The 12695-nt window shown below is 40.6% G+C and overlaps 2 protein-coding genes across 4 annotated transcripts in view; one reads left to right on the forward strand and one right to left on the reverse strand.

The window, feature by feature from the left end:
• Positions 1 to 12695, forward strand: part of ACTR2 (actin related protein 2) — a 516258-nt gene that overhangs the window by 34899 nt on the left and 468664 nt on the right. The gene's annotated exons all lie outside the window — the stretch shown is intronic.
• The window catches only part of PELI1 (pellino E3 ubiquitin protein ligase 1), a 45235-nt gene that overhangs the window by 14343 nt on the left and 18197 nt on the right, over positions 1 to 12695 (reverse strand). Inside the window, exon 1 of one of the 3 annotated variants that reach the window (XM_075088356.1) lies at positions 2916 to 3035. The exons of the other annotated variants lie outside the window; for them this stretch is intronic. The gene's annotated coding sequence lies outside the window, so the exon portion shown is untranslated. Of the gene's footprint in view, positions 1 to 2915; positions 3036 to 12695 lie in introns of those variants that run through there. 3 annotated transcript variants of the gene reach the window in all.

The following is a 12695-nucleotide window of genomic DNA, read 5'->3' on the forward strand; positions in this document are numbered from 1 at the left end:
CAAACATCAATGATGTCACTGCTGATCTTCACTGGTGCAAGCAACAAGGAATCAGCTCCTTGCATCACTACTTCTGAAAGCTGAGACAAAGATTGAAAAATCACTTTCTGCTACGTGATGGCTAAATCACCACTGAAAAGTTTCTGCTTTAACTTTTTCCTAGCAATTTTTTGGAAGCTTTTATTAAAGTAGTTTTTACTGAAGCGATCACCTGGGTAAAAGACCACACAGAAGAGTGTGTGTTTATCAACCATAGTTTCCACACTTCTCCCACTTTCCAGTTTAAAAAACAAGCTCATGTTTCCTTTATGCACATACCTGGAACATTAAGTTCAGCAGGTTTTATATTCCACTTTTACAATTAGCCAGATTCTGTCTACAGTTTGCATTCTTCACTACAGATGCACAGGGAAGGTATAGCAATGTAGCTGTTATGTATTCAAATTGCATTGTCACTTTAGATCAGTAGCCCTACTCTACCTTTCCAAGGAAGGGTAACTAACTTCCTTCTTTCTAGAAAAGGGAGTTTTTCAGAAGCCTTGGGAGTATGGAAAAATCAGTCCAGCCTTTTGCTTTTGTATGACTTATTCTTTCCTTACTCTATACTGTTTTCGCCTTTCCTTTTATAACCTCTGAATAAGCTTAGTCATCCACTATACACACAAGAGTCTTATGATATGAAAGCATTGAAAATAAGACAACAAGGCCAAGCTCTGAAACAAGCAAGCAGCCTCTCCCGCACAGGATACCAAGCATAAAACAATGCAAACAACTATCTGCTGCTGTGCCTTGAGAACATCTGTAAAATCTCAACAGAGGGGTTCTTCATTCTCATAAACAGAATTAAAGCATCTTTTTACCATGGACATCTGCCATTAGTAGTCCGGTCATCCTGGAAACAAGTGTCATGCAAGAGTCACAGCACGGGGTGGGGGGGGAAAGGCACTTTGCCTGTAGACACTTTCAAAGGGGAATTAACTCGATAAACAAGAGCAAACCTCCTGCTTTGCACCAAGAAACAGTCTAAGAAACAGCAGTTTTAGTCCAGTTGTCATCCAGTGTCCTGCTTCAAGTTCTATTTCAGTCTCAGGAGCAAGTCTCAGCATTTTTTCGCAATTTTAAGAAAGTCAGGAACAACACTGAAGACAAGCATCCTTCTTCAACGAAGGCAGCAAGTATTTTAGAACTAGACTTCTATTACAGGCACCTATATGAAAATCTGTACTTTATGACAGTACTGAAAAATAGCATACCTGTTTAGAAGATGGACAAAACATCTAAGAACAGGGGTATGATTCCAGTCAGACCTTTGCTAACTTCAAGTCTGTTATTCTGAACTGCTGTCAGTGGGATGAGAACATAGCCAGGTGTATTAAACCTGGAAGATTTATGTAACCGCTAACGTTCTAACAGACTGACAAAAATCAATTCTGAAAATATTCCCCTGGAAAAAAAAATCCAGCATTTTTCAGTTACGAAAAGTAACAGCTGAACCTCCTCTGAGGAAACCACGATAGCCTCCTACAGGTTATAAATGATGTAATTCAGACTGTGTGTGGGAAGCTGAAAAACATTTGTGTTTTAGCACAAGGTGTCTATTTTAAAGCTGTCACTGCAATTTTATCTATAACCTTAATTAGCTGAGAAAAAGTTCTTCACCAGTTAAACTGCTACACGTATACGCGGTCTACACCCCCTTACCACCCATGTCCTCCCTGTCAGGTTTCGGATATACTAGTGACAAAGCACACAACCTTGCACGAGGCAAAGCTCCTCTGTTGACCGCCCCTGCACCACAAAGGCCAAATGCTACAGGTTGTACTTGTCAGCTGAGCTACCTGTGAAAGTTATTCACACAGCTACTTAAGAAGATTAATTTGCAGCTTTCTACATGAGCTTTTGGCTGTACTTGTACTTTGGCTGTTACTATGTTTTGTTAAAAAGGGATAGTGTTGATTTCATACTCAGATTATCAAATGAAGATTATATAAGCCATAACGTATGAAGCCATAAAATGATACAACAGAGTATAAAACAATATGTGTTCATTAGCCCCAGCACTACCTATTCGTGTCCTACATAGCCGAGTGGGTTGCAAAAGTAGAAGCAGGAAATCTTTACTGCCTTTGGACAAAATTACACAGTATTACCTTAAAAAAAAGTCCCAACTTTGATTACAAGCTTGTGACAGAAGCACAACTTCCATATACAGATTAAGAGTTCATACAAAAACAGAGGCATTTTATTTTTAAAAGGGCCATTACGGAAATAGATGGAGGTTTTTATGTTTTGATGACTGAGCGCAGGGAGATCTACTGTCTGATGCACCTGAAGTAGAATACAGAGTCGAGGACCCTGTGCTTGCAGAAAACCACAATGACTTCTTGTTCTACAGATCTCAGCATCACCATTTTGCTTTTTATGAGCTTCTGACTTCCTGATGAGGCAGTCTATGTACCAAAGTATCAGCTAAATAGATGTATTACACTAAAGCCTTTTCACATAGGGTACTGTAACTCCTATTTCTGCAAGGTGATAATTACATGTAAAGCCCTTTTTTTTTCTTTAGACAGCACAAACATTTAACAGCTCTGTGAGAAATTCCCCTTGGTATGCTTTTATTAGATAACACAGTTTCAAGACATCTTGCTCTGCACCCTAAAAATGAGAAGTGACTGACACTTCTTAAGAACAAGATGCATTTATTATACTATGCATTTTGAATGTCTCTTCCTATTTTAGGTGGAACGGCAGCTTGCAGACACACTGCCTGCTCTCAGATTTCCTTTTGACCACAACGCTGAACTATCTTTCAACTTTTCACTGAAAAACAGCGCAACTATGGAGGCTTTTAGAGGACAGACTGAAACAATACAACACTAAAAGGGAAAAGCAATGGCATGCAGAGCACTTACCAGTATCTTTTTGTCCGTTCAGTATTTCTGCACAGTAAAGGAGAAAAAATCCACCCCTTCAATCTTGTTTAAAACCAGCCAAAATCCACCAACTCCTTTAAATCCCCAGCAACTGCCAGACTGAGTGCCTCTGCTCTACGTGCTTTTACTTAAGCCGTGGGTAGCGCCTTCTGACTAAAGAGGGGCTGGCTCTGCCAGCGTAAGCTAAGTAAACACCACCACACCAAGTACCATTGGCTGGAGTCAGAGCCTGCATCCTGCTCGCCACTCCATAAATTCATCTATCTCTGGCCCCAAAAAGGAAAAAAGGAAGTGGAGGGTGTGTTGAGAACCGTCCTGCAGCCCAATTCCCCAGCAGTTCTGTGGATGAGGTTCGTGGAGAAATGCTGCCTATTTCCTTCTCTGCTTCTCTTATGTAACTGTACCCATGCATGCTATACCTTCTTTCTTTTTTAATCATCACTTATTAGCCAAGCTAGCTTTCCTCACCTCCCACACAAAAAGTGATTTCTTAATACAGTGAGAATTAAACCAGCAGAAACTCTTCAGAAATTGTTCTCCCTGTTTCCATTAATGCTATAGAACTGTGCACCTGACCCCTGCAGCACCACTTCTGTATATTGGACTCCCATGCCCAACAATGTTGTAACAACTCATTCATCTAGGATGCACATTTAGAAAGGCAAATCTGCACATGCCAGACCAGGTCCTGAGCTCATTTCTTATTACACTAACATTGAAATCACTGCATCAGGTAGTGGGTGGGATCATTCAAATGTCTGAGCCATAAAATGGTGATCAAGTTACCACAGCTTCCAAGTTACCACCTCTTAGAATTGATCATGCAAATACTCCGAGTCTGTTGCAAGCATGATATGACACAGTAGCTTAACCTTTACATCAAGTTTTACATCACAGTTGTAGTGGGCCAAGAAGGTGTGCGTGGTTACCCTGGCTCAAGCAACATGTACTCAGGCTAACTTTTAGCATCTCCAGGTTCTAGAGACGACTATTGCTCTGTTTTCTGCTGCTCCTTCCTTAGCTTGCCACCTCAATTTTGCACGCACAACTTTATGACTGGTTTCCCTGATCTGTCCATGTTTTTAAAAGTTGGTTTATGTGCTCAGTTGTTTTCTAGCTGGATCCATTTCCCAGTTCAGCTCATGGCACATCCATGCCGTCATACTACAGAACTGAAGGCAGGAAGGGCAGGTACATTACTCGGCAGCACTCAAAGCTAAGCACTGTCGAACGAGCTTTTTGTTCATAGTGCTGTAACACAGCATAAGTTGCAACTCCACATAAGTCAGCTGCACTGCTGAGAACAAGGTGAATACATACCTGTTTTCTCTCTCCTTGACCTGTACTCCACAGCCAACCTTCACCCAAATAATACCGTAAGGCTGTCCTGTTAGAGGACCTTGCCACCTACCTGAAACACTCAACTGCAGAACACCCTGCCCTAAGATATTCTGGACAATAAAACTCTACATCGGATCAAAGACACTTTTTTCCTCCTATCATAGATTACTAAGCACAAAGATACCACTTTACTCCACAGAAGTGATTGAGCCACAACTGCTGGACACCAGTAAGTGCTTAGAAAAACGTCAATGTACAGGTGCTCCCTTGTTCACACTCTTCTTCTGGCCACCAAAAAGGATATGCTACTGAACACTGACCTGAGATGATATGGACACTATCACAGCCGTCAGATTACTAAACTGGTAAAGGGCTTAGGGAAAAAACAAAACACAACACACAAACACCAGCAATTTTAATCCAAATCATATTGCTAATCTGTCTGTGGGTGACAGGATAGCAACCTTCTGAATCAATCTCATCAGTAAATCCAGGGACTCATCAAGCCGCATCATGAGATTAAAGTTGAACCTTGCTCCCTGAGAAAAATCAATGGCCTCACTCTACTGGCTCATAAACGTAGCTTTTCCACCATAACTAGCAGACCTGAAAATGGCACTGTTCACTGTGGTGGAAGAGTCACCCAATCACACCTCCCCCATCAGCTTCAAGTATTTTGTACTTCCTCCTGGCCTACACAAGGTTGGCAGCTTTAATACTTTTTTGATCAGGGCTAAAGGTTTGGTGTAGGTTTGGTGGGTTTTTTTGTTTTTTTAAACTTAACACCATCAGGACTGCATTAGTATCCCTTAACACACAGATGTGGCAACAAAAGTACAAAACGTGCTCTGTATTCAGGTATTTAACTGTAATGGCATTGCATTTATTACATTTCTCACATAAGCCATAGCACTTGAGTCGTACTGTTTCAAAAGTCTCCAGTCTGAAAAGCGCAATTTAGGACTAACTTGCTTCTAGAGCTCCTTTATTTTCTTATTTTACAGATGCCACCATCAGAGTCCAGGTTAATAAGCCTGTGGATTACTTTATGTTGCAGACACATGAGAAGTAAGAGTAAGCATTTGCAGGTGGATGTGTCTTCTACTGCCCAACCCAGCCTGCCACAGACAATTCTTACCTCTACATCCCACCTACCTTCATATTAGTGACCCACAGTATTCTGAAGCACAGTCTTCTGCTATCAGGCAAATACACCACAAAATCCCCTCTTCACAGCTAATTATCTCAAAGCAGGGCATCTGGGGGTTTATTTTGCCCCTAGCTGCACTGCTACCTGGCTGCCTCTGAACCACACCCTACAAACTTCAAAACACTTCGTTTCCCTGCCAGTGTTTACTCACAGCCATGCTCTATTCATCATCTGTTTTTGTGTCAACATTGTCCCTCACTTTTATGAGGAGGAGGGCTTAATGATTTCCACTCCATGCTCTGCCTTGAGGACTGGAAGCAAATGCCTCAAGCATGCTGTCACTAGGCAAGCTGACTTTCCCTGGATGCTGCCGACCATGCCAGACTGAAACAACGAAATCTGTAGCCCAAGATATCGCTGCTAATTTCATGAAGTGATGCTTCACTGCAGGGGAGGTTCTTTCCTTTAAGTTGTTAAAGAAATAAAGGGCTGTATCGTCATGTTCTTCTGTCTGACTCACAAGCAGATGCTGTACAGTTTGATATAATTACGCGATTTCACATGACATTCAAAGTGAGCTTTGAAGAGGAATGCATTTCTAGCTATATTAGTTAAAACGACAGCCTTGCAGATATGAGCAAAGAGCAATGCTACATCCCCTAGTGTGCAGACAGCCAAAAGGCCCAAGTAACAAACTCTTCTTCCTGGACTTAACCTGATCAATATGTTACTGCTAAATTTCAAGATGAACATTTTTAACATGTCTGTTGATAATTTTATTTAGCAAAACAGGCAGGGAGTAGAATAAAAATCTCACACAGGATAAGTGCTTGAAATTGCTGCACACAGAGTACAGAGGAAAGGAAACTGAAGGAAACACTGAGAAAAGAGAGCAAAAACATGGAATATTATCTGTAACGGCCGCAAGGGGAAGTATATTTCTACACTCAGTACTGAAGGCTGAACAGGCACTGTACACCACAACTCTGTTTCCCATGAAGTCAGTGGCTGAGCTCTGATCAAAGCCAATGATACCCAAAGATGACAAATATTTCATGCGTTGGAAAATGTGACCACTGTTGGGGGTTCCCATAAGTCTAACCCCAGGTGCCCAGGTGAAGAAAAAAAGGAGGGAAGATTACTGATTTGCCAGTCCCATTAATCTTATATTGTGTTATGGCACATGTAATCTCTGTGCAAGGAGTTCCCATGTTATGCAGTTAAAGTCGTACTCCAGTGTTTTAAGGAGATTATGGGGGGGAAAGCAGCCTGAAGCCAGGAACATGCTAATTAGAGTATACAATAGAAATGTTAAATAATCTGCAGGAAGAGGAGGAGGGAAGGAAATGACCTAATCCCCTGCACTACTGTGTGGTGCCTTGTGGCAAGAAATAAGAAAATTCTTGTAAGGGCTGAGCAAACAAAGGTCCATTGTTATAGCTACAGCTTTCAGAGAAACGATTTGCTGCATCTCAACTTGCTGCAACGTGAAGGGTAGATGGTCCTTTTTGAACTCTTCCACACTGACCACTTCTGGAATGGGTGGGAGAAGCTAATTAGACTTGCAGAACAGCTAAGTAAAAGAGATCTAAGTAGAATCTCAAGTTCTTAAGGCACAGCAAATTCTCCTTCAAAGGGATTTGCCAACTCTAAAATGCCTGTCATCTAACCACCATGGCAATCCTCAGGCAACTGTGGAGCAATTCATAGCTGAAGCTGCAGTAGCCTAGTTACAGAGTTGAGTTAACAAATTATTATGCTGCAGAGAGGCATTTCCCGTGACACAAGTCATCCTTTGCCATTAGAAAAACCTAACGAGCATTTCTTATTAAATTCCTTATATATTCCACATATTCCTCATGAAATGTAATGAAATCCTATTCCACCCTTATATCTTTGTGTGCCTGCTCTTCAGGTGCACCAGGGAAGCCTCCCTTCAACTCAAGGACAGCACATTACCATCAGTGCCCATCCCATCCTGCAGACTGGAACGCAATTGTCCGTCTTCAGTTCGATCTCTGCTTTAGTAGGCACACATGGCTTTTAGCCCTGAACTCAGTACTTTCAACTTCCTATAGGGGAAAGACCCCATTAAGAAAAGTGCACACAAGATTCCTGATCCTTGCACTGAGAACATACTTCACAGTTAACCTGTGAATGAGCTGAAGGAATTTCAGGCAGGAGTAAAGAAATACCTACAGGACAGCAGGACTACTGACTTACGTGCTTCTGTGTTTCCAAGAGGCTGAGTCAGCTCCTTTCCTCACAAGGGACTTCACAGAATCACAGGAGAATTCAGGTCATTTAGTCCAACCTCCTGCTCAGAGCAGGAGTTGGCCTCCCAGATATCAAGCTATTACTGCACGAGACTGGGAGCTTTAAGTGTGAAACAGCGTCTCAAGACGCACATTCCCTCAGGAAATAGGAAAGGCACACCGAATGCTGGAGAACTGCAGATGACAAGCAGTCTTGCAGACGAGTCTGGAGCTTCGTGTTCGTCACAACCTTCCTATGACTGTCTGATTCAACATTTGCTTAATATAAAACAATTGGCAAAAATTACTGCATAAAGCTTGCTGTAGCCACACCAAAAATTGTTTGAGCTGATTAAACACTTGAAAGGGCAAGACCCACAGCACAAAGTTTTACAACAGTTTCACAAGAGAAATGTGTCCCAATAAGCAGGTTTAGCACTGATACTACAGAACTCTATTCACAACAACCATTGCCCAAGACATTCGGGAATTGAGCTGCTCTTAAGACAATCCTTCACCTGGCTGATTAAGAATGGCCTGAAGCATCAGACATACTGGATTCCTAAAAAAATCCAAGACTGAAAGGATGATAGGTAAGGCATCATTCTGAAGAAAACACATTTGTTTCCCAAAAGGTCACACTGATGCAAGCCATCTGTTAAGTCAGAAACGCATAGATGTGGTTGCACCAGGCTTCTTTCCAAGACAGTAAACTTGAGTTTCCCAGATACCTGGAAACAGCTATTGTGAAAAACTTTTTTCCTGAAGTTTCCAGGAACATTTCTGGATCTTGAAACTCTGCAAGCCAAATACCATATCTGCAAGGTCAGTTAACCTAGGCTATGCACAAGCACTTCCTCAAAAAACTTTTTAGCTGTAGATCTGCGTTCTTTGAACAGCAGAACTCAGATTCACTGAGCTTCAGGTATTATGGTTTCCCCTAAAGAAAGGTAGGCCCAATTTGAATTAATTTCCAAGATGTAGTTTTCCTGCTTGCAGAACTTTTAAGGTACCTTCTAGCAGAACCTGCATTACCTGAAAGTTTTCATTCCCACAGAGCTAGATCATTTCACCATGGACTTCTTCAGAGAAAGTTAAGACAGGCGGTCGCCAGATGTATTAACACATCTTTGCCTCACTTTCAGTGATGAAAAACATTTCACGTAGATCAGCAAAGAAAGGACAGAAGTAGTATTCAGTTATAGAAATTCAGCTATAACTGGCTGGCTCCCCACAGACACATTCTAGAAAAAAAAATACCTTAAGAGCAACAAAGTTTAAAAACTGTTCAGTACAGTTCCTATCCAACTCCGACACCACACAAACAGGTATCTTAAAATAAGGCAAGTACCTTTTAACTCAGAGATCATGAAGCGCAAAAGCCAAGCTTATTCAACAGAGTCTCCCTTTGCTTTATCCTAAATTCCTCACCACACTGTTATTACACACTTGACACTCACAATTTCAACTGTAGTTCATCTGCAATTCTAGTTAAGAAAAGTGCTGGCTAACCTCCACACTGCTTTCCTCACCTCTGCATGTGAATGTCCCAAGTCTGTAGTTCATACCTGAATATTTTGTAAGTCACTGCTAATAAATGTGCTGTCTTACTATATTCTTCCTCCTCCTAACTTCAAACTTTGGACAGACTTTATATAAGGTACAAAACCTGGCCCTTTCTAAACCTATCACCTCCAGCATTTACATTTAAAAGCATATGACCTAGATACCTCTGGACAGCTGTCAGAGATCTTCCTACTCTCTGCAAGACAAGTGTCAGGTTTTTATAGTGGCCTGATGGGATATATTACAGCCCTATACATAAATGGCTGGTTCAGTACCTCCGTTTCCTGTATTTCTGACATGCAAGCATGTCTTTTAGGAATATTTTAAATATTGTTGTATGAGCTCAGGTACAGAACAAAGCTTATTTTAGGCAACAACCCAAGAGAACAAGAATTTAGTACTTTGCATATGCAATAGGTTTCTAATAAAGGTATACTGAAATACCTCCAGATACACTAAAAGCTGTCTCTTAATGAGTAAGGTGAACCAGCTTTTATGCTAATACAACTTGTATTTATGCATAAACACAAAACTAACTTTTTGCACACTTAAGTTTCCATATTAATCACCTCCTAGAGCCAGCAATTGAAACAGGACAAAGTTCAAATATTTCCCCTACCTCCTCATGTTAGATCACCTACCTGTTCCCAGTTTGTTACTGCTAAGAGAAAAAAAATCTCCTGCTATTCGATTTTATCTTTTCCTTTCCTTTATAATCCCATATGCAACGCATGATTTAGCATATCCATCTAGAAAAGAGCAATACTTTGCTTCCTATACTTCTAATCCAATTTGGATAAGAGGCTTGCAGCTTATAAAAATAAACCAGCAGTTGCACTTTACCTCTTTGTGGGCATGAACACCTAACAACAAAAAGGTCATTCCCAATGAGTAGGAAAAATTCAGTGCTAGGGATGCCCATCCCTAAATTTTACTCGTTGGTAGAGATAGGAATCCAGTTTCTTGTTTACAGCTAGAGTACCTCAGCCATGGAGAGGGAGCTGTACTACTTCTATAGGGACTTTGGTCTGACCATATGGCCCAGTTTTAATTAAGACCTAAGGAAATAGTTACATTTCACATTTGACTTTTAGTTGGAAGTTTTCAAGGTGTCACTAGGTTCAGGTTTCCAATTTGCTGTGTATACAGAAAAATGTTAGCTTCAAACAAGGGCAGGTATCTAGCTGAATATGGCAACTTTCAGTTAGTATAGTCTTCCGTTTCAACCAGAAGAACTCTGATGGAAAAATATTTCCAAGCATGTGGGTCATAAGATAAATTTTTTAAAAACACCGAAAGGTATTTTTGTACCAAGAAAGCAGCATGTTTGTTTTTTAAAATAGCCATGCTCTCCAGAATCTGTATTGCTTTTTGTCCTCTCAGAGCATGTCACTGAGGAAAGAAAAATCAGACAAAAGTCTACCAAATGAAAACAGAAGTAATTTTAAATTGGTAGAGTACAGGGGTACCAACCATCACTATGGCAGAACACTTTTCCAGCAATAGTCAAAGCATGCACCCACTGCTAGGCAGCATTAAACTGTTCAGCTGGTAGTTTCATGGGCTGCCCTCACACTTTCAATGATGTGAAGTCACATCAGTAACCCTAATGAAATTACATTAGCAAGACAGCAATTTCACTCCTAGTAATGCTACCAGAGAGGAAAGTGCTCCTGGAGACAAAAGTTATGTTCTTCCTCAATTCACCAAACTCAACAGAATTTTGTGTGAATACAAATCTTCAAGATCTGGCCTAGAAATTTTCAAGATTCCTAAAATTGAGGTTTGGGGGCACAAGTTCAGTGTATTTCTTATCATTCAATGCAAATTTACTTATTTCCCACATAAAGTTCTCAAGAAAAATAGCTGAATAATTTATTCTAAAAAAACACGTTTAAAGCTGTATCCTGGCTAGGACTCCATTTCTCTGTAGATACCAGCTCGTATTTCAGTTAACCTGAAGAAGCCTCAAAACCAAGCGTAGCTGAGCAGTTACAGAATGGGCTAGATTTGAATTAGCACATACACACAAAAAATAATCTACATTTCTTTCCTATTTCAGGCATTTCTCTGACATGCAAAGATAAACACAAAAGGATCTTAACTCTTGCAAACTTGCTTCTAGCAATTACCTTGGCTTTGCACTTTGTACCTGTATGCATTGGGAAGCAGGCTTTAAGCAGTAAAGAATTACTCATTTTCTCTCACAGAAATTTTTTTCCATTTAGGAAGCAGGAAACACCATTAGGCAAATATACCAAAAAGAGCACACAGCCACAAAAAGTCACAGTTTTGACTGCACCATGATTAATTTTTAAACAGTACCAAACGATTCAGAACACAGTAGTACTTAAACAAGTTTTGAAATCAATTTCACATGATTTACTGCATGCACTTATTTATTAACCAAAGTGACTGGTTAATGTAACACAGACTTCTTCCTTTCTGGATCTTGAGAAAGAGATTGAGAGAAGTCTCCACTTTAACCCATGGTGCACACTCCACATACCCAAACACTAATCCATTGGTAGCCTGCAAGGGTATCTTCAGGTGCACCTCTGGGTACCACGGAAACCTTAAGTCCCTTTTTTCTAGTATAGCAAAGTTAACAGTAACAATCTAGTATGGAGGAGCTGTTTCACTTGCCCTTTTTTAGTCATCTGTTCAGTGCAGACTGATTCATTCCAAGAAATCTGGCTCTTCAGAAGTAATCTTTGCAAGTTTTTAGGGTAGACCAGCCCTCTCAGGACTAACATTGTTTATGAACATTTCCTAAAATTACTGACAGCTGCTTATACTGAGCACAGAAGTGCCTCATTCACATGCATTCACAAAGGTTTGTAGAAGTCCTGCTCACATTGTTTGCTGCTTGTCATTAGTTACCCTCCTGCTTAAGGATGTCTCATGTCATCCGTTTGTGGAGCAGAACACCATACAGCTGCAGAGGGTACGAAAAGCCATAGGCAACCAAGCTGGCACACGTTAAGAAGTTACTACACATATTCAGCAGAGATGTCTGACCACATTCAAGCTCCTGGACCAATACAAATTCCAAGTAAAAAAACCAAAACCCATAACATTTAAGAAAGTCTATTCAAGTAATTAACTACACAACAGACATATCAAATGAACTAAAGAACTACCAATAATGCACAGTCAGCATAGCCAATTTGACACTAAACAACCAGAATGAGTTTATGAAGCATAGGGCAAGTAGGACAAAGGCTACAAGTTTGTCAGGCTGAACAGCTGAGACAACTAATAGGCAAGCTGTTGCCTTTAGCAGCATGTATTGCCTCAATGCAACTTAGTGGCAGACATTTTATTTAGAATTTCAAAATTAAATTTTCAGGCACACTCAGTCTCCCTTCAGCAATCTCAACACCAGCTGTAGAAGTAATAAATATTCTCTAAACAAAAGAAAAAACTTTCTCTGGCTTCGCAGCC

Source organism: Phalacrocorax aristotelis, chromosome 3, assembly GCF_949628215.1.
Source record: "Phalacrocorax aristotelis chromosome 3, bGulAri2.1, whole genome shotgun sequence".
Classification (NCBI taxonomy): domain Eukaryota; kingdom Metazoa; phylum Chordata; class Aves; order Suliformes; family Phalacrocoracidae; genus Phalacrocorax; species Phalacrocorax aristotelis.